Raw genomic sequence first — 23,018 nt, forward strand, 5'->3', positions numbered from 1 at the left:
ACCGCCAGGGTTCGGAACTCGATGGAATAGTCCGAGACGGATCTTTCGTGCTGCCGTAGTTCCGCAAGCTTCCTGGCCGCCTCCCTCCCGGCGACAGCCCGATCAAAGACCCGTCTCATCTCGGCGGAGAGTGACTGGAACGAGGCGCAGCATGGATCTTGGTTCTCCCACACCGCCGTTCCCCATAATGCCGCCCTCCCAGTGAGCAATGTGAGCACGAACGCCACTTTGGCCCTCTTGTTGGCAAAGGTTCTGGGTTGGAGGGAAAAATGCATGTCACAGCGGGTTAAGAAAGCTCTACAATAGTTAGGCTCACCCGAATAAGACTCCGGAATGGGGAGCCGTGGTTCCGGTTGGGAGGGGGCTTCCGAAGGGGCTGGCGGAACGGCCGGTGTGGGCGGCGCAGTGGAAGCTCGTAGTAACTGAAGCTGTTGGGTGAGCTCGGACACCTGCGTCACCAAAGCCTGAACCGCGCGACCAGTGTCATTAATATTCCTCTCCTGGGAGTCCATCCTCCGAACACTGGCGCTGAGGAAATCCTCCAGAGCAGACGGTTGATTACTCGCTGCCTCCATTGTTGGTCAGATCGTTCTGTCACAGTGTGATAAAGGACAGGAGGCAACTGCAAGTAATAATGATGTTTATTAAGAATATTTGATGATGAATGGCTCTTGGAGAATGATGCAGGGACTTCGGTGGCAGCACAGACAGGTGAGTAGATTCCCTTGAGTGCGATGATGGAAGTGGTGAAGACCTGACAATTCCCTTGAGTGTGTTGGTGGAGATGGTGACGAATTAACACCCCCCTTGAGTGCGTTGGTGGAGTTGGTGAAGGCGAGGTATCCGTAATGATGGCATTAATCCAGAGACGACCAAACAGGAAACAGAGCATGAAACAGGAACGATGAATCACGAACAGACAAACACCACGCGGACCTCACACAACGATCTGACAAACAAGAGACGAAAGACCGGGCATTAAATAGGCTGTAGTAACGAGCTGCAGCTGCTTCTGATCAGCCGATCAGCGGTAACACCCACATGAAACAATTAACATGACGTCACAACAAACCAGCAGGACACGGTGCATTCATGAACCATGACAGTACCCCTCCTCCTAAGGACGCCTCCTGGCGTCCCCAGAACCCCTTACCTGTCGATTGTAATCATCGATAAGAGAGTGATCCAGGATGTCCCTAGCAGGTACCCAACTTCTCTCCTCCGGACCGTAACCATCCCAGTCCACCAAGTACTGGAATCCGCGTCCCCGCCGTCTAGAGTCCAGAATGCGATTGACCGAATAAGTGGTCTCCCCATCTACGAGTCGCGGCGGGGGGGGTAGGCGGATTAATAGGGGAATGAAAAACGGGCTTTATTTTAGACACATGAAAGGCGGGATGAATTCTCTTGTACGCAGGAGGGAGTTTGAGGCGGACTGCCACCGGACTAATGATCTTGGTGACAGTAAAACGGGCCAATAAATTTGGGAGCCAACTTATTAGATACGGAGTGGAGAGGAATATTCTTAGTAGAAAGCCACACTTTTTGACCCACGACGTATACGGGAGGCCTAGACCGGTGGCGATCGGCTTTAGCCTTGGTGCGCGCCCCCACTTGGAGTAGAGTCTGCTCGCGGGCTCTAGTCCAAGTGCGGTGACACCTCTGGACGAAGGCGTGAGCAGAGGGGACCGCGACTTCGGATTCCAGACTGGGAAAAACAGGTGGCTGGTAACCTACACTACATTCAAATGGTGATAGGCCCGTAGCTGATATGGGTAAGGTATTGTGGGCGTACTCCACCATCGACAATTGTTGGCTCCAGGAGGAAGAATTTTTGGAAACCAAACATCACAACACCCTTTCCAAATCTTGGTTGGCTCTTTCGGTTTGACCATTGCTCTGGGGATGAAACCATGAGGACAGACTTACAGTCGCCCCAGTAATCTACAGAAATCTCGCCAAAATTTGGACACAAATTGGGGTCCCCTGTTGGGACACCACGTCTATCGGGAGGCCATGTAACCGAAAGACGTGATCTACAACGGCCACCGCTGTCTCCTTGGCTGAGGGTAATTTGGGCAAGGGAATAAAATGGGCCGCCTTCGAGAACCGGTCCACCACGGTCAAAACTACCGTGTTGCTCTGGGAGGGCGGGAGGGCGGTGATAAAATCTAGAGCGATGTGGGACCAGGGTCTCGAAGGCACCGGCAGCGGTTGAAGTAACCCATCAGGGGGTCGATTGGAAGTCTTACCAGTGGCACAAAAACCGAGCAAGCCAACACAAAACTGTGAATGTCGCGAGCCATCAGTGGCCACCAGAATCGTTGCTTGACCAAAAACTTAGTACGGTTAACTCCTGGATGGCAAGCCACATTAGAACAATGTCCCCACTGGATAACGTTGGACCGTAATCCCTCCGGCACAAATAAGCGATTCGGTGGGCACCCGGGCGGAGGCATTACCCCTTCTAAGGCCGTTTTAACCTTCGATTCGATCTCCCATGTGAGTGTGGAGACCACTAATGTCTCAGGAAAAATACACTCGGGAGTGGACGGGCGTTCGGAACGGTCAAAAATACGTGATAAAGAATCGGGTTTAATATTTTTGGAAACCCGGGCGGTACGAGATAGTAAAATCAAAACGTCCGAAAAAAAGTGCCCACCGAGCCTGCCTGGAGTTCAAACCTTTTAGCTGTACTAATATATTCTAAGTTCTTGTGGTCAGTCCATACAATAAAAGGAACCCCCGATCCCTCTAACCAGTGGCGCCACTCCTCCAATGCCATCTTGACTGCCAACAACTCTCGGTTACCAATATCGTAATTTCGTTCAGCTGGAGATAAACGATTAGAAAAATACGCGCATGGGTGGACCTTGTCATCTGAGGAAGAACGCTGAGATTACACCGCTCCTACCCCCACCTCCGATGCATCGACCTCCACCACAAAAACTGATGTGATGGGTCAGGGGTTATCAAGATTGGGGCTGAAACAAAGCAGCTCTTCAGTTTTGGCAAACACAGCCTCGACTGTGTCTGACCACCTGAACGTAGTCTTGGTGGAGGTCAAGGCGGTCAGAGGTGCGGGTAGTTGGCTGAAGTTGCGAATAAAACGCCAATAGAAGTTGGCGAACCCCAGAAACTTCTGTAGGGCCTTACGGGAATCTGGACTTGGCCACTCTACCACAGCCTTAACTTTCTCGGGATCCATGTGTATTCCCTCAGTCGACACGATATACCCCAAAAATGGAACCGACTGTGCATGAAACTCGCATTTCTCCGCCTTGACATAAAAAAGCCCATTCTCTAGCAACCTCTGAAGCACTCGTCGAACGTGCTGCACATGTTCCTGGAGAGAAGAAGAAAAAAACTCAATATGTCGTCCAGGTAGACATATGAACTGATCAATCATACCTCGCAGCACGTCGTTGACGAGTGCCTGGAAGAGTGCTGGGGAGTTGGAAAGCCCGAAGGGCATGACCAAATATTCAAAGTGCCCCCTGGGGGTATTAAAAGCGGTCTTCCATTCATCCCCCTCCCTGATGCGGACCAAATGATAAGCATTACGTAAGTCCAGTTTTGTGAAAATCGACGCTCCCTGCAACCTCTTGAAGGCTGAAGACATCAACGGCAAAGGATAAGTATTCTTGACCGTGATGTCGTTCAGTCCCCGGTAATCAATACAAGGTCGCAGTGAGCCGTCCTTCTTTACCAAAAAAAAGAACCCCGCCCCCGCTGGAGAAGAGGAAGGGCGGATGAACCTGGAAGCTAGAGAATCAGAAATATATTTCTCCATAGCCTCCCTCTCTGGAACTGAAAGTGAATATAATTTGCCCTTAGGGCGGAGACTTACCCGACAGTAATTCTATGGCACAGTCGTAGGGACGATGCGGAGGAAGAGAAGCAGCACGAGACTTACTGAACACTTCCTTCAGGTGGAGGTACTCCGTGGGCACGTTAGACAAATCCACCACCTCCTCCTGCAACACAGACATAGAAACAGACGGACAGGCAGACACTAAACAAGACTCGTGACATCCTTGACACCAAGTTAATATGGTATTTGAAGACCAGTCTACTTTCGGGTTGTGGAGGAGAAGCCAGGGGTGACCAAGGACTATGGGTGCCAGGGGGGAGTCAAGGATGTGCCAGAGGTGATGAGGGTGATGTCTTCAGTGACGTGAAATATGACCGGAAGCTTCTGTCCATTGAGGGCGTGAACCGTGATGTGGTGCGGAAGGGGTCGGAGAGGAATGTGAAGACGGTGTGCTAGTGTGCTGTCCATGAAATTACCTTCTGCCCCTGAGTCCAGTAGTGCTTGACAGTGGTGGGTCTGTGCTGCCCACCTTAGCCTTACCGGAAGGAGCGTGGATAATGATGAGGTCTTCTCGGCAGAGATCCCACCCGATAGTAGCCTCATACGTACTACCGGGCCTCGCCTTTTACCGGGCAGTTGTAAGCATGGTGCCCGGTTCCCCCGCAGTAGAGACAAAGGCCCAGGGACCTCCGCCTCTCCTTCTCCTCCCGGGAAAGCCCTACCTGCATGGGCTCGTGATCGTAGGAGGGGCTGGCCGCGTCCCCGCCGCTGGACCGCACGTTCGGCTGGGACCACGATGTGGAACTGGGTAAGCTCCGCCTCTCCATCCGCGTCAGCCATGCGTCGACCCGCAAAGCCAGTTCGATGAGGCCATTCAGTGAAGTGGGGAGGTCCAGGGCGTAGATCTCCTTCTGGACGCGGTCAGCCAGCCCATGCAGGAACATGTCCCACTGCGCCTCCTCGTTCCAATGACACTCTACCGCCAGGGTTCGGAACTCGATGGAATAGTCCGAGACGGATCTTTCGTGCTGCCGTAGTTCCGCGAGCTTCCTGGCCGCCTCCCTCCCGGCGACGGCCCGATTAAAGACCCGTCTCATCTCGGCGGAGAGTGACTGGAACGAGGCGCAGCATGGATCCTGGTTCTCCCACACCGCCGTTCCCCATAATGCCGCCCTCCCAGTGAGCAATGTGAGCACGAACGCCACCTTGGCCCTCTCGTTGGCGAAGGTTCTGGGTTGGAGGGAAAAATGCATGTCACAGCGGGTTAAGAAAGCTCTACAATAGTTAGGCTCACCCGAATAAGACTCCGGAATGGGGAGCCGTGGTTCCGGCTGGGAGGGGGCTTCCGAAGGGGCTGGCGGAACGGCCGGTGTGGGCGGTGCAGTGGAAGCTCGTAGTAACTGAAGCTGTTGGGTGAGCTCGGACACCTGCGTCACCAAAGCCTGAACCGCGCGACCAGTGTCATTAATATTCCTCTCCTGGGAGTCCATCCTCCGAACACTGGCGCTGAGGAAATCCTCCAGAGCAGACGGTTGATTACTCGCTGCCTCCATTGTTGGTCAGATCGTTCTGTCACGGTTTGATAAAGGACAGGAGGCAACTGCAAGAAATAATGATGTTTATTAAGAATATTTGATGATGAATGGCTCTTGGAGAATGACGCAGGGACTTCGGTGGCAGCACAGACAGGTGAGTAGATTCCCTTGAGTGCGATGATGGAAGTGGTGAAGACCTAACAATTCCCTTGAGTGCGTTGGTGGAGATGGTGATGAATTAACACTCCCCTTGAGTGCGTTGGTGGAGTTGGTGAAGGCGAGGTATCCGTAATGATGGCATTAATCCAGAGACGACCAAACAGGAAACAGAGCATGAAGCAGGAACGATGAATCACGAACAGACAAACACCACGCGGACCTCACACAACGATCTGACAAACAAGAGACGAAAGACCAGGCATTAAATAGGCTGCAGTAACGAGCTGCACCTGCCGCTGATCAGCCGATCAGCGGTAACACCCACATGAAACAATTAACATGACGTCACAACAAACCAGCAGGAGACGGTGCATTCATGAACCATGACAGTACCCCTCCTCCTAAGGACGCCTCCTGGCGTCCCCAGAATCCCCTTACCTGTCGATTGTAATCATCGATAAGAGAGTGATCCAGGATGTCCCTAGCAGGTACCCAACTTCTCTCCTCCGGACCGTAACCTTCCCAGTCCACAAAGTACTGGAATCCGCGTCCCCTCCGTCTAGAGTCCAGAATGCCATTGACCGATTAAGTGGTCTACCCATCTACGAGTCGCGGCGGGGGGGGAACCAGGGTAGGCGGATTAATAGGGGAATGAAAAACGGGCTTTATTTTAGACACATGAAAGGCGGGATGAATTCTCTTGTACGCAGGAGGGAGTTTGAGGCGGACTGCCACCGGACTAATGATCTTGGTGACAGTAAAACGGGCCAATAAATTTGGGAGCCAACTTATTAGATACGGAGTGGAGAGGAATATTCTTAGTAGAAAGCCACACTTTTTGACCCACGACGTATACGGGAGGCCTAGACCGGTGGCGATCGGCTTTAGCCTTGGTGCGTGCCCCCACTTGGAGTAGAGTCTCGCGGGCTCTAGTCCAAGTGCGGTGACACCTCTGGACGAAGGCGTGAGCAGAGGGGACCGCGACTTCGGATTCCAGACTGGGAAAGATAGGTGGCTCGTACCCTAAACTACATTCAAATGGTGATAGGCCCGTAGCTGATATGGGTAAGGTATTGTGGGCGTACTCCACCATTGACAATTGTTGGCTCCAGGAGGAAGGATTCTTGGAGACCAAACATCGCAACACCCTTTCCAAATCTTGGTTGGCTCTTTCGGTTTGACCATTGCTCTGGGGATGAAACCCTGAGGACAGACTTACAGTCGCCCCCAGTAATCTACAGAACTCTCACCAAAATTTGGACACAAATTGGGGTCCCCTGTTGGACACCACGTCTATCGGGAGGCCATGTAACCGAAAGACGTGATCTACAACGGCCACCGCTGTCTCCTTGGCTGAAGGTAATTTGGGCAAGGGAATAAAAAGGGCCGCCTTCGAGAACCGGTCGACCACGGTCAAAACTACCGTGTTGCTCTGGGAGGGCGGGAGGGCGGTGATAAAATCTAGAGCGATGTGGGACCAGGGTCTCGAAGGCACTGGCAGCGGTTGAAGTAACCCATCAGCGGGTCGATTGGAAGTCTTACCAGTGGCACAAACCGAGCAAGCCAACACAAAACTGTGAATGTCGCGAGCCATCAGTGGCCACCAGAATCGTTGCTTGACCAAAAACTTAGTACGGTTAACTCCTGGATGGCAAGCCACATTAGAACAATGTCCCCACTGGATAACGTTGGACCGTAATCCCTCCGGCACAAATAAGCGATTCGGTGGGCACCCGGGCGGAGGCATTACCCCTTCTAAGGCTGTCTTAACCTTCGATTCGATCTCCCATGTGAGTGCGGAGACCACTAATGTCTCAGGAAAAATACACTCGGGAGTGGACGGGCGTTCGGAACGGTCAAAAATACGTGATAAAGAATCGGGTTTAATATTTTTGGAACCCGGGCGGTACGAGATAGTAAAATCAAAACGTCTGAAAAAAAGTGCCCACCGAGCCTGCCTGGAGTTCAACCTTTTAGCTGTACTAATATATTCTAAGTTCTTGTGGTCAGTCCATACAATAAAAGGAACCCCCGATCCCTCTAACCAGTGGCGCCACTCCTCCAATGCCATCTTGACTGCCAACAACTCTCGGTTACCAATATCGTAATTTCGTTCGGCTGGAGATAAACGATTAGAAAAATACGCGCATGGGTGGACCTTGTCATCTGAGGAAGAACGCTGAGATAACACCGCTCCTACCCCCACCTCCGATGCATCGACCTCCACCACAAACTGACGTGATGGGTCAGGGGTTATCAAGATTGGGGCTGAAACAAAGCAGCTCTTCAGTTTGGCAAACACAGCCTCGACTGTGTCTGACCACCTGAACGTAGTCTTGGTGGAGGTCAAGGCGGTCAGAGGTGCGGGTAGTTGGCTGAAGTTGCGAATAAAACGCCAATAGAAGTTGGCGAACCCCAGAAACTTCTGTAGGGCCTTAAGGGAATCTGGACTTGGCCACTCTACCACATCCTTAACTTTCTCGGGATCCATGCGTATTCCCTCAGTCGACACGATATACCCCAAAAATTGAACCGACTGTGCATGAAACTCGCATTTCTCCGCCTTGACATAAAAAGCCCCCATTCTCTAGCAACCTCTGAAGCACTCGTCGAACGTGCTGCACATGTTCCTGGAGAGAAGAAGAAAAAAACTCAATATGTCGTCCAGGTAGACATATGAACTGATCAATCATATCTCGCAGCACGTCGTTGACGAGTGCCTGGAAGACCGCTGGGGAGTTTGGAAAGCCCGAAGGGCATGACCAAATATTCAAAGTGCCCCCTGGGGGTATTAAAAGCGGTCTTCCATTCATCCCCCTCCCTGATGCGGGACCAAATGATAAGCATTACGTAAGTCCAGTTTTGTGAAAATCGACGATCCCTGCAACCCTCTCGAAGGCTGAAGACATCAGCGGCAAAGGATAAGTATTCTTGACCGTTGATGTCGTTCAGTCCCCCGGTAATCAATACAAGGTCGCAGTGAGCCGTCCTTCTTTCCCACAAAAAAGAACCCCGCCCCCGCTGGAGAAGAGGAAGGGCGGATGAACCTGGAAGCTAGAGAATCAGAAATATATTTCTCCATAGCCTCCCTCTCTGGAACCGAAAGTGAATATAATTTGTCCTTAGGCGGAGACTTACCCGACAGTAATTCTATGGCACAGTCGTAGGGACGATGCGGAGGAAGAGAAGCAGCACGAGACTTACTGAACACTTCCTTCAGGTGGAGGTACTCCGCGGGCACGTTAGACAAATCCACCACCTCCTCCTGCAACACAGACATAGAAACAGACGGACAGGCAGACACTAAACAAGACTCGTGACATCCTTGGAACAAATGATAAGCATTACGTAAGTCCAGTTTTGCTTTCGGGTTGTGGAGGAGGAGCCAGGGGTGACCAAGGACTATGGGTGCCAGGGGGGAGTCAAGGATGTGGAATGAAATGGTTTCAGAGTGATTGCCAGAGGTGATGAGGGTGATGTCTTCAGTGACGTGAGATATGACCGGAAGCTTCTGTCCATTGAGGGCGTGAACCGTGATGTGGTGCGGAAGGGGTCGGAGAGGAATGTGAAGACGGTGTGCTAGTGTGCTGTCCATTAAATTACCTTCTGCCCCTGAGTCCAGTAGTGCTTGACAGTGGTGGGTCTGTGCTGCCCACCTTAGCCTTACCGGAAGGAGCGTGGATAATGATGAGGTCTTCTCGGCAGAGATCCCACCCGATAGTAGCCTCATACGTACTACCGGGCCTCGCCTTTTACCGGGCAGTTGTAAGCATGGGGCCCGGTTCCCCCGCAGTAGAGACAAAGGCCCAGGGACCTCCGCCTCTCCTTCTCCTCCCGGGAAATCCAAGCTCGCCCTACCTGCATGGGCTCGTGATCGTAGGAGGGGCTGGCCGCGTCCCCGCCGCTGGACCGCACGTTCGGCTGGGACCCACGATGTGGAACTGGGTAAGCTCCGCCTCTCCATCCGCGTCAGCCATGCGTCGACCCGCAAAGCCAGTTCGATGAGGCCATTCAGTGAAGTAGGGAGGTCCAGGGCGTAGATCTCCTTCTGGACGCGGGTCAGCCAGCCCATGCAGGAACATGTCCCACTGCGCCTCCTCGTTCCAATGACACTCTACCGCCAGGGTTCGGAACTCGATGGAATAGTCCGAGACGGATCTTTCGTGCTGCCGTAGTTCCGCGAGCTTCCTGGCCGCCTCCCTCCCGGCGACGGCCCGATTAAAGACCCGTCTCATCTCGGCGGAGAGTGACTGGAACGAGGCGCAGCATGGATCCTGGTTCTCCCACACCGCCGTTCCCCATAATGCCACCCTCCCAGTGAGCAATGTGAGCACGAACGCCACTTTGGCCCTCTTGTTGGCAAAGGTTCTGGGTTGGAGGGAAAAATGCATGTCACACAGCGGGTTAAGAAAGCTCTACAATAGTTAGGCTCACCCGAATATGACTCCGGAATGGGGAGCCGTGGTTCCGGCTGGGAGGGGGCTTCCGAAGGGGCTGGCGGAACGGCCGGTGTGGGCGGTGCAGTGGAAGCTCGTAGTAACTGAAGCTGTTGGGTGAGCTCGGACACCTGCGTCACCAAAGCCTGAACCGCGCGACCAGTGTCATTAATATTCCTCTCCTGGGAGTCCATCCTCCGAACACTGGCGCTGAGGAAATCCTCCAGAGCAGACTGTTGATTACTCGCTGCCTCCATTGTTGGTCAGATCGTTCTGTCACGGTGTGATAAAGGACAGGAGGCAACTGCAAGTAATAATGATGTTTATTGAGAATATGCGATGATGAATGGCTCTTGGAGAATGACGCAGGGACTTCGGTGGCAGCACAGACAGGTGAGTAGATTCCCTTGAGTGCGATGATGGAAGTGGTGAAGACCTGACAATTCCCTTGAGTGCGTTGGTGGAGATAGTGACGAATTAACACTCCCCTTGAGTGGGTTGGTGGAGTTGGTGAAGGCGAGGTATCCGTAATGATGGCATTAATCCAGAGACGACCAAACAGGAAACAGAGCATGAAGCAGGAACGATGAATCACGAACAGACAAACACCACGCGGACCTCACACAACGATCTGACAAACAAGAGACGAAAGACCGGGCATTAAATAGGCTGCTGTAACACCCACATGAAACAATTAACATGACGTCACAACAAACCAGCAGGAGACGGTGCATTCATGAACCGTGACAATGCGGTTGCAATTATGAAGTTAAATGTAATGAACAAGAGTTTTCATCTCAACATAACTTTCTTTTTTTAACTTTTAATTTTTTTTATAATCAGTGTGATTTTTTTTTTTTTTTGGTTTTTTTTTTTTTTTTTATTATTTCCACACCAGGTATGTGTGTGTGTGTGTGTGTGTGTGTGTGTGCGTGTGTGTAGCTAATTATTTATTTTTTATGAAATACAGCAAGAAATAAGTGTCACTCAGTGCGTGAAGTCAAAAAACTGGTTAGAGCCAGCTGACGTTTAAAAAAGAAAAAAAATCTCCGACAGGCAGAGATGCAACGCGAGTCGCATTCTACCAAGTGCCACTTCTAAACAAACCCCACATTTACCAAAACTCTACTGGTTAATAAGTAAGTACCACAAACCAAAGTAAAAAAAAAAACCTGAAGCTGAAGAACACCTAAACGTTAACGGAAAAGACCCGCGAACCTGAGTGTCTGAGGGAGAGACAGAGAGAGAGAGAGAGAGAGCGCTGTTCTCTTCTCAGTGTTCTGTGTGTGAGTGAGCAGAGCGTGACACAGCAACACAATAAATCTGTATGTGTGTAGGGGAGGGGCACTGTGACTAGCCTATCACAGAACGCAGACACGGTCAGCAACCCAATGAGAATTTTTATTTAATCCGAGCACAGATATTGACTCGTATTACTCGTATAATACTTGTACTCAGCAAAAGTGCTTTATCCGTACCGGATACTCGTTTCAGCCGAGTATCCGGCTCAACTCTAGTAATAATAAAATAAAATCAGTAAACATCAGTAAATACATGGATGGATAAGAAAGGAATAACTGACGACATGCTGTTGAATTATTAGAAAAATAATGCACACCCGAGGTGGTGACGCGGCCACGACACAAAGCGGAGAACTCTTTGAGTTGGCGTTTCAGTCATGTCTCAGATAATACACCTTGCTTTAACTCAGATCCTGTGAGATCCTTCTGGAGAAACCGTCCTCATCAGGAAGATCAGTTCTCCTGTGACACAGTAACATACAGTAACTACACTGAGCATGAATACTCAACTTACTGTTCCTCTGAACACTTGATATTATATCTATAACAACTCAGAAGAGCAAGTTCTGGATAAAGATTTCTGTACATTAAAGGCTAAATTATTCGTTCCATTTTTCTTGTTATTCACCCATTCTGTGTTGTTGTGAGATCCTGTAAGAGTTGACTGATATGTCTTGAAGCAGTCAAGGCAGGATGGAAAGACTCTTGTGTAAGATGTAGATGTAGCAGATCTTCTCCTCAAGCTGCTGCATCTGTGGCCTCAAGCAGTTTGAGTTGAGTGTTTGTCATCTTCATACACAGAAGAAAACATAAAAACATAGGACCTAACAGTATGGCGTTTTAATGTGATTCTGTTTCTAGCAAAAATACAGACATAACCAGTTATACATAACCATTTAACAGATTTAACTCTATTTGTGTATTAACATTAACAAACAGCACAGTTTGAATAACAAAGCCAAGTATCATTGCCTCAGTATCATTGTATTTATGATATTATTTATGTTTTCCTTTATGATTTATTGACTATATTAAGCTCCTCCAGAGTTTGGGGACTTAATTCCTTCGGTCATGAACTGGCAGAAGTCTTCATACTCCAGATCTACTGGGAGCTTCAATGTTATGCTGCAGGTGTTTCTGGGAACATCTTCCTGCTTCTATTCAGGTTTTCATGCAGAAACTCAGTTGTTGGAGTGTCTCTAAAACCAAAGGCAGATGTCCCAGAAGCAAACACCAGCACATCCTCTAAACTGAGCTGAACTACGCAATAACAGTAGTTCTTGTCATCTGTTACTAGTATATATTTACATTTTTTTATTAGTATTTTTCAAATGATTTTTAAAGACAAACAGCAATTTAACTTTCACTTACAAAATGCTTGATTTAAATATGTAAAAATGTATTACCTGTTGATTAATATCTCATAATCAAAGCCACATTTATTAAATCAACATGCTGTAGCGTGAACCAGACAAATTAAAGATTCGATCGGGAGCCTGGTTGAAACATGAGCCGAATTCCACAGAGAGGCAGGATGTTGTAAATCAACTCCCAGCACCACAGTCTGATAACCAACCAACTCTTTCAGAGAACAGCTTTCAACATTAACACCATTAGAACAATTATTGACAATTTCAATTCGAAGAAGAGATTGTCTAATTTGGGGCAAGTAATCGAAGAAATGGACAGTCTGACCCTCACATGTAAAGCCATGAGAGTAAACAAGATCGTTGGATTGACTTCCCCCCACCTAGCAAAACCAGACTGAATTTCCTAAGGAGACCTGTTAACCCCTCTGGTCTTCACAGAACATATCCTTCCTCCCCAGAATGGCACAGAGAATGCCTTCCAATGCATATATGCACCAAAATGAACAAAAAAAAAGACTTCTAAATGGATATCAGTCCATTGCTCAACTCCATATCATACATGTAACCCCCACATTTGATTTTAATGTTTCTAATCACTTATTGTGTATGTCTTTTTAAATAACTCTTGAATAGCTTAAGGGATCATATTCATGTTTAGTATGTGTGTGTTCGAATCTTCTTGCTTGAAACGTTTCTGACCATCAGTTATTTGTCAAATGTATCATATTCTTGTTATAGGAATCATGTCCAAATTATACTCTGCAAGAGCGGGAAAATTCGGACCATGTGCTTGATAAGATAACATATGATTTATGAATGGGTGGGACAAACAATGCAACACCACGAGAAAAGACCATATCTGATTGGTCAAGACAACATTTGAGGTGTGGCCAAAAGGCCAGTTTAAATACTCAGGACACCATCAAATTTTGCTTTTAGCTTTGCTTGTAGTTTAAGCTTTTAGTCATGCTTTTAGCTTTGAGCTTTCGTTTAGCTTTTGCTATCAGTCATGTCGGCTTTTAGCTTTGCTTGTAGTTTAAGCTTTTAGTCATGCTTTGTCATCATTTTTAGCGTTCTTCGAGCGCCGTTCTAGCGTGCTTCGGCCTGCACGCCTGCTGCTACTTAGCCACGATGAGAAGAAACACCACCTAGTCTTGTCAAACTTTACTTCTATTCTTTTACTTTAGTTTCTTTTCTTTTCCGTTTGAGAGTTTGTGTTCTGAGTTAAGTTTTGTAACGCCGTGTCTCCGAGTCTGACCTCGCGTACCCGTCTGAAACTACAACCAGCCCACAACTCCGCATCTTCAGCCAACGCCCAACCACGGGCTTCCCAAGACGTCACTTCAACGATTACTGAACTTCCAGCCAATCAGCAACTTCGGGAAACCCCCTTTTCAGCGACAACAAAGGGAACCCCGTTAAACAGGCAACGCAAGTAACCTTCAGACTCACATCTGTACTGGTGTTATCTTATATAATTTTAACCTAATTGATGAACTCAATGCGAGGGTTAATTAAGTGATTGATGGTTGTTAATGTCTATGCAATTTCTCGTATTGCTGTAAACTTGGGATTTCACATTTTCATTCTCTTAAACTCATTCTTTCCTAACGTTCTATCCTCCTGCAAACTGTGTGAATGTGTGAGTGTGTGTGCTTATGTGTTAGATTAGTTTATATGTCTTAGAATTATCTAATAAAGCCTTATTTATATTGAAAAGAGAAGTATCTTGTGTTTTGTGCTCACAAGTTAATGTCTTAAACTAACGATCTTGTTACTGTGCTAATTAATAGTGTTTTCACTATACTTTGGATATTAATATCCAGTGCAGATTTGATGTTATACGGCTCGTTCAGTGAATCGCTGGCCATTTCAGTGATCAGCCGTGAAACAGTGATTCTGTTCAAATTCCCTTTAAAATCTTAAATGATTCCCTTTGAACTAAACTGACCTGTTTCCCTTACAATGCTTTTAAAATCTTAAGCTGTTTTATTTAAACTAATTTGAGACTTCTGCTCTCCTGTCCCAAACCTAAAATGTTTGATACCGATACCTTGACTTCGATACCGGTTCCTGAATGATATTTTTTTTAATACCAATTTTATGAAATCCGTTTTAACAAGATTACATTACACATTACCTCAGAGAAACTTTGGTTTTATGTTTTCAGCTTGTTGACTTTTATTTTGTACAGACTCTCCTGAGCCACTGCACAAAGGAACAACATGTAACCCACACAATATATCAGTGCAAATATTTGTAATAAAGTACAAGCAGTTTTAAGTCAATATGTGATGCTCACTGCTGCTTAAGATCTTTAAATCACGCAGGAGTTGGTTACTGGACTCTGAGGACAGTGTAGATGAAGTAATCTGTAGTGTTTTTATCTCTGTCTGAATCTTCTCTGTGGTGCTGCTGACAGTGATCTGTCTTCTTGCTTCAGCTGCCATGTCCTCCACAGCAAACAGCTCCTCAAGGGCAGACAGCTTTGGCCTCTTCTGTGAGCTAATACATAAAGAAATACAGAAAAATATAAAACATTATCAAGGTAAATGTGAACAAATGGGAAAAAAAAAGAATGTCTTTATATTTTCTCACCCACTGTCTTCATCAGATGAGCTGTAACCATGGTCACCTGGGGCCTGTTTCAGAAAGGAGGTTAAGTGAAAACTCTGAGAATGTTAACCCTGAAATGAGGGAAACTAGGTTTTCCGTTTCAGAAGGGGAGGTATGTTAAACCCGAGAACGCAGGTTAAGTCAAGCCCGTTTCTGAAAGAGAGGTAACTTAGAGTCAGTTACCATAGTAACTTACTCTGTGAACCTAACCTGGTCGGGAGCAGGTTTTCTTCGGTAAACCCAGAGTTTCTTTTGGTCTCCTCCCCTTTTTTAAAGAGGAAGCGATGTTTAATCAAGTGGATTATGTCAACAGGAGGTTCATCCACAGTATTAATGTCAGGTACACTGACAGCTTAGTGTTTCTAATGGTCAAAGACTACATCACAATACTGCACATGTCTCATTCTTTGTACTGTCAAGATCATATGTGATGCTGCACATATAATCACAAATGTGGAGGCCAAGTGGCCCGGCTCTGTTCATGACTCAAGAATGTATTGGGAGTCAACCCTGAGCAACAGACTGGAAAGGGGTAAGTAAATGTATGTCCTATACACATATTTCAATGTATGCACTACACACTCACAGGGGAATTTCTATGCAGCTCTAAAGCAATGTGAATTTTCTTACAGGAGAGATTGATGGCTTTCTGCTGGGAGAGTGTTACCCATGCTGACCCAAATCTTACTACCCCTTACCCAGAACCTGAACCAGGCCTCCAGCAGTGCTTCAATGTGGCACACTGCAGGGCGAGAGCCCGGCTGGAGATGACCATAGGCCTGTTGAAAGCCCGTTGCCAGTGCCTACGTCACCTCAGGGTAACCCCTGAAAGGACCTGCAACATTATTGTGGCATGTGTTGTTCTCCATAATATTGCCATAATTAGAGGGGAGCAACACCCTGCCCTACAATTACAAGATCCTGAGGAATACCCAATCAACCCTGCAGATTTCCAGGATCCACCACCACCACCACAAAAAAAAAATAAAAAAAAAAGAAAATGAATAAACACAAAATCACAGCAATTTATATGGTGTTCTTTATTTCCTACAGTTTCAATATTTCCTAGAATTCACCTGTGACCTTTTTAATAAGAAGTCTATATAACTCCTTAACTGGCAACTGAAAATACAGTAGATTAGAGATACATAATGTAGTTCTAAAATTCTACAGAATCAAACTGTGGCATTTACTGTAAATCACTGAACTGTCTGCGCACCAGAAGTTGATGGACCTTCCTCCTGCTGTTTTTCCACAGCAAAAAATGTTGCTGCACTGTTAGACACTGAATGCTATTTAGTTATTTAATATGTCAAATGTTTGTAAAGCCAGGTACCCTACACCTATGACATGCTCAAGGCTTACCTGATTAAATTATTTTTTTATATTTAATTTTAAGCTGCTGCCACATTCTTTTAATGTCTGCAGGATTGCACCTATACATGAAAATTAAATTAATAGGTTTAATAAAATACTGTTCCTCCAGTTTCACCTGATATTAAAACAGTTGGGAATTTACTCTAAAATAGTTCCTAATTACTAACTACAAATTATATCTTCAACTAGTCTTATTAGATTAATGTAATACCGGTAATTACTATCTCTAGAAAGTATTGGTCTACTTACAAATTTGGTCTACTTTCTTGGTTATTACTTTCTAAATCCCAAATCAACCTCAACCACTTGAACAATAAGGAGAGACAAGAAACTGCATTTCTAATGCTTTCAAATAAACAATATACAATTGCATGAATTATCCTTGAATTGACCAAAGTGTGTAACTAGAGGGAGAAGGTTACATTAAAAATATACCTTTTAAAATTTGATGTTAAATCCACTATTGTTTTATACAGAATTGTTTTATAGTCTTTAAATTACAGTATTTAGATTACTTAGTAATTAATTACACCCAACACTGTATAAAAGTAATTAATGTAAACTCACGCATTGACTCGAGCAGCTATTTTCTCCCCAAGCTAACTCTCTGTCCTTCGCTGCAGCAGTGTTGATTTTTTTTTAAAATACATGTTCAAATTCTCCATATGCTTGCATAAGCACTTCCAGTTCTGCGGGGTGAGAAATATGCAGACCTCTTTTTGTCTGACGCTGTTGCCATGGTTACTCATTATATCTGCGCTCCATTGATAATGGCTTTTTATAGTTGTGGTGCATGCGCTTAACTCAGAGTCAGTCAATTTAGAGTTGATTAAACTAACTAATTTCAGCTTTTCTGTAACTGACAAGTAAAGTCAAGAGTTTCCCATCTCAGGGTAAGTCAGCTCGGAGTTGGTTGAACTCAGAGTTGATTGAACCTCCTTATTGAAACAGGCCCATGGAGTTGTTGGAACTGTTTGCGTTTCTAGCCAATCATAATTTGAATCTTAAATCTTTTTCTTAGAAGCTGTCAATATGATTTATAGGATTGTTTTGTGTCTGTGTTCGTCTTGTGTCCTTGTTTGTAATTTGTGCCTTGTCCGTTTTTGTAACTGAAGACCTGGAGCAATATAATTATTTATTCTATTTTAGCTAATTGTTAAGTGAAAATATTATGTTTAAGTCATAATTTGTTCATAGAGATTGATTTTAAAAAAATTAAAAGGTGTGTTTTTAACTGAGCAGAACATGCTGAGTGTTTATAATATTTTTATTAAGCCGAATGTTTATGTCAGTATGTTTCATGTGCATTTATTGTGTCTATAGCTCCGTTTTTTGTAACTGTGGAACTGAAAATAAATAAAAGGCATAAGTTTTTCACATCATTTCTAGTGAACAGGTGCAAATTTACAGACTTACAGTATTTTACAGACGCTGTCAATAAAGAATGAATAATGATTTTTTTATGTAGCCTATATACACCCATTGTAACTTAAGATCCTGAGCAAGATGAATTGTTGTTTCGTTGGATCAAATGTTTTAAGTTATAATTTGCTTATGGCAATTTAAAACAAGTTCAAATGGGTAAATCTTCTATACATATTTTTGATTCTTCATTTTCTTAACTGACATACTCAAATTCGTATTAAAACACACTAGACATGCTTATTCTGTGCCGTTTTAGCACGTTTTGTGTGAAACCTTTAATTTTGTCCATCAAAAGTGTGCTGTCACTTTAATTGAGCGTCAGCAGCACAGCAAAAATAGACTCTGCGCCAAAACCCCCGCTTCACTGCTGCCCACGCGACGCTCCTGCTGGCGGTGTGAATGCACTCATTGATTAACATGCACGCCGAAAAAATGCACTCATTGATTAACATGCACGCCGAAAAAAATACATGCTGCTCATGCTTGCAGTGAGAAACCGGCATTAGACTTTACTAAAAGTTTGCTTTTAGCTTCTTTATAAAAGTCTCCTACTCTCAGAAAAGTCCTACTTGTAACTAAGATTTTTTTTTGACACTACCCCTCCAGACAGACTATAATTTTGAATTCCTCCCCCTTCCTTATTTATAAAGATTCCCTTTCAGTATCACCATCACTACTTAAGTCTTGTTCAGTCTCTTTTTTTTCCCAATTTTTTTTTATAGTTTTACTACACTTCCCCCAGTTTCCATCCTATCTCCATTTTATCTTCACCCAGTCATGTTACTGGATATTCTGCTATGTACATCAATGAATGAGTTTTAATTTTTTTTTTTTTTTTTTTACATGGATTTCAAATTTTACTGTCCATGTGCTTCATTCTGCCAGTGGAATGGAGGCCAGCAAGTACAAGCTGAGCAGGAAAACCTCACTCCCCTGATCTCAAGAGGCACACTAGTGACTGACGCTAGAGGTGTTCTTGTTAATGTGCCTGCCTCCCATCATGAAAACGCCAGTTCGAATCCCCCTTAGAGAGAGTGAGAAGAGTAGAACCGGAGGGGATACACTGGTGCCAAGACCCGGATTGGAACGAGGTTTGAGGGGGGTGAGTGAAACGGAGTCCAACTGGTAAGTGCTGTGCAGGAAAACCTCACTATCGCTCCCCCTGATCTCAAGAGCACATCCTGCTCAGTGAGGGGAGAAGAACCAGAAAAAACTTCAAGTGTCAACTAAATTCTTCACTGAATCTATCTGACTTTATACCTGGGAATAAGACACACAAGCGTTTCCCTAGAGGTGTTTCTTAAAATTACCTACAAAAACAGGTAACAGGAGTTAACAATGTTAAAATTCCACAATGCTCTGATCAGATGCTCTCAGATGATCTCCACATTTATTTTAATGAAATGAAAACATGCAACACATACATGTTAAATAAATGAAAACATTCAGTACATATTTACGTTAATGAAATAAAAACAGCATCCGACTAACTGACACTGTGAGTGTCTAAAGTGTGAACCACTCCTCTCCTCTGTCTCTCTCACTCTCTCTCTCTCTCTCCTGGTTTCACTTCTTGTTTATACTATAACCTTCTGTATAGACTCAGTTAGGTTTGCCCCTCCTAACATACGTTGGTTCTATTTGTGTTGTTTTTTTATTTATTTTATTTTATTTATTTTTAATTTTTTTTTAATATTTATTTATTTATTTTTTATTCTACCTCTCTATGATTTCATTTCATTTTATTTATTTTAGCTTGAAGGTACAGATTCAGCTTAGTTGATTTGGAATTAAATCTGAGATTTAATTAAATCAATTTGTTATTTTTTTATTATTTCTTTTATACATTCCTAAAGGGTATAAAGACATTCTCATTTTAACTTTTACTTTTTAGTTTTTAGTTATTTGACCATCACCATCTTCCCTCTCGGGTATAAGTTAGAGCAGTTCTAGCAACCGTTGTCACCTTAATGAGTGGTACAGGTTTTAGTAGCCTAATTTCCTGTCTATTACCTTCCTTACACCAGGCCCCTGAGCCGACTAGAAAACACTTCCTGTTGGTTTTGGTTTATTACCTTGAGCTGTTTGGTGGGTGCCCCTGCTAGCGCAGCTAACAGTCTCCCTAGGTTTTATGACCATGCTGCATTACTTTAACAAGTGATAACTGCGTACTCATATCTCCTAAACTAAATAAGGAAAGCCCTCCCTCTGTCTCTTCCTGATTTTATTTCAGTTTGTTTAGTTGATACCTTCATAGTGATTGAAACCTGTCTGAACCATCAGAGAATATCTGGGAATAATGTTGATAAACCGAATAGTCTAAGTCATTAAATGACCCCCTAGGTTATCACCCATCAACAGTGTTACTCATAATTTTCAGGTGCTCACTCAGACTAATCATCCGCTCCCGCTTTACCATCACCACGATATCTACCACGTTTAGTGTGTGTCACTAACTGATCACACTAGTTAACCATGCAACACATAGCCAAACATTTTAGCTCTCTAAATCTGTGCATACTTGCATTGGCTTTCTGTGTTTTTCCCGCTCCACCTGTCTTACACCTGTGTCCAGATCATCCAGCCCTGCCACCCACCTGATCAGCCAGCGACCTCTGACTGAGCGCTGCAACGGACGCCACCCCCGGTCCGGGACTACTCCTGATCTGTGGCACCTGAGCGAAAACGGCTGGAATGACCACCTGAACTGGCACACAGACCATGATCAAACCAATGCTACAGCTACAGAGAGACTAGCCATGGATCAAGGAGGCCGGAGGCCGCATCATCCTGGAAAATGGCCCCACAGCCGTGCGCAGAACTGCGCAGACTGCACTGCCAACTGGACCAGCAAGTGACAGCGGATGAAGAGGACAAGGAACTACAGGAGGAAGTGGAAAGCTTCAAGAGGCCTTTACACAAAACCTGCACAGACACTGAGCATAGAAAGCAGCTGGGATAAAAGCCAGAGAGGCTCCAACAGGCTGAAGCTCTCTTAAGTAATGGCCCAGGCGAATCGAAACAATGCCTGTGAATGCCACCTGCAAGCAGCCCAAGCTAAAACCCAAGTCCTTGCTCAGCAACAAGACAACCCCAAACACCAATCAGGTAAAGTCAAACAAAGCCAAGGTGACCGTCAGTGTCACGAATGAACTGAAATATGCTTGCAGACCACAACGGGGTGAACAGACGGGGAAAACACACTGCACAAAATTTTCCCTGACAAAGCAGGACCCAGCCCCGAGGAGTGGTTGTGATTTGGAGTAATTGTGATTTAAAGAATTTTGGATTAAAAGAATTTTCAGTGAGGAGTAGGCCCAGGACCCCAGCCAAGAGTCCACCAGAAGATCACTGCAGACACACACACCATGTGGACCCACATACCCCAACAAGTTGGCCAGAGACATTACAACTTCCCTCTACACGAAGCCCGCGTACAGGGACTTTTGGAAACTCCTACAGGGACCCCACAGCGCTATCTCTCAACCCCCATACACAAGACTGTTAACTGTGAAACTGGCAAAGTGCTACTCTCTCTACAACGAGTACCAGATGACAGAAACTGACCAAACTGGAGACGTTGCCTACATAACCACAGGGCTCTCCAGCGGTAAAATGATCTCGACAAGTACCAAACTTCCTGGAGAGCCCATGACATGATAACAGGACATAACGACCTGATCCTGAGGTGGCCTCACCCACAGGAACCAACAGATCAGACCAGCAGAGTCCTTTTTTAACTAATGAGCTTCGAAAACAAAACTACAACATCCCTACCATGAATGCCCCTCCTATCTAAGAGAAATCTCCACGCCAGAGACTCCAGCCACAACGCCATGCAACCTCTCACCACAGACCTCACATCCATCCTAAAGCCAGACCCCGGCATGGCATCTTACCTCATCAAGGTATCACACAAACCTGGGCATTCTAGATTGGCTATCAATGTCACTCCAGCCCAGCACCCACGCGTAACGAACCCAATTGAAAAGGGGGGCAACCCCCCGGACACAGATCCTTTCTGTTGGAAACAGCCACCAGGCGAGATTACGACCCAGTTAAAAGGGGGGCTCCGGAAAAACGTGACAGACACTGAACTGAATAAACCCAACTTTTTAGTTCACCTCTATAACCCTTGATAGACACCCCACGTTGAAGCTCAGAAACAGCAGACTGAACTTTTAAGGCCCCAAAGGTGTGCACTGACACATTCAGTCATACATCAGTATACCACCTTCTCATTGATAAAGAGCTGGCTGGATCACATTGACCCTTTCCTGAACTTGAGACAGCCGAAACTCAAGGCTGAAGTGCAAAACCCCTGCCACTTCAGCCAAACAGTTTCCCCCAGACCAGACGTCAGGGTCCACCGAGGTCACGAGAAAAATCTCACAGCCAGCCATGAGAATTTGGGCCTTGAGCATCAACACAGACCTGCCTTCACAGCAAGTGCATGAGCTTCCCTATGAGGGGGACATCCGCAAACCACCTTGAGAAGCCCTGTCAAGTGCGAGAACCTTCTGCCAAGACCTTTACCAGGACATTTACTTCTGTGAAAATAATAAGCAAGACTGCAGTTCCAGCATATACAAAATGGGGTCCGCTGTTTCAGCGCAACATCAGCCCACCTGCCATCCTGCCTGTTTACTGATCCACCTGCCATCCAAATCATCAGATCCACCTGCTGTCCGACCATAATGACAACCTTGGCTGACGATGTTGGCGTGGAACTTCTTTCAGCCAAAAGGGGGAATTCGGTAGCCATCTGCTTAAGATCATGTACGATCATTGGGCTTTATGTTGTGGGATTCCTTAATGCCTTTGGGACATTTGGCATATATAAATTAACAGAATCCTGGCCCCATAGTATACATTAATGAGTGCTTAATGGCAAGTTTACCCCATTATCGGAAGATACTGAGCAGACCTTCTTTAAGGTCTCCCATCCAACTTCAAACACCATTCCGAGATAGCCCTCGATGCCA

The 23,018-nt window shown here is 45.8% G+C and overlaps 1 protein-coding gene across 2 annotated transcripts in view; it reads right to left on the minus strand.

The window, feature by feature from the left end:
• LOC109062990 (gastrula zinc finger protein XlCGF7.1-like) overlaps positions 1-23,018 on the minus strand; it is a 972,510-nt gene that overhangs the window by 869,140 nt on the left and 80,352 nt on the right. The gene's annotated exons all lie outside the window — the stretch shown is intronic.

Source organism: Cyprinus carpio, chromosome A4 (assembly GCF_018340385.1).
Source record: "Cyprinus carpio isolate SPL01 chromosome A4, ASM1834038v1, whole genome shotgun sequence".
In the NCBI taxonomy this organism is placed as follows: Eukaryota; Metazoa; Chordata; class Actinopteri; order Cypriniformes; family Cyprinidae; genus Cyprinus; species Cyprinus carpio.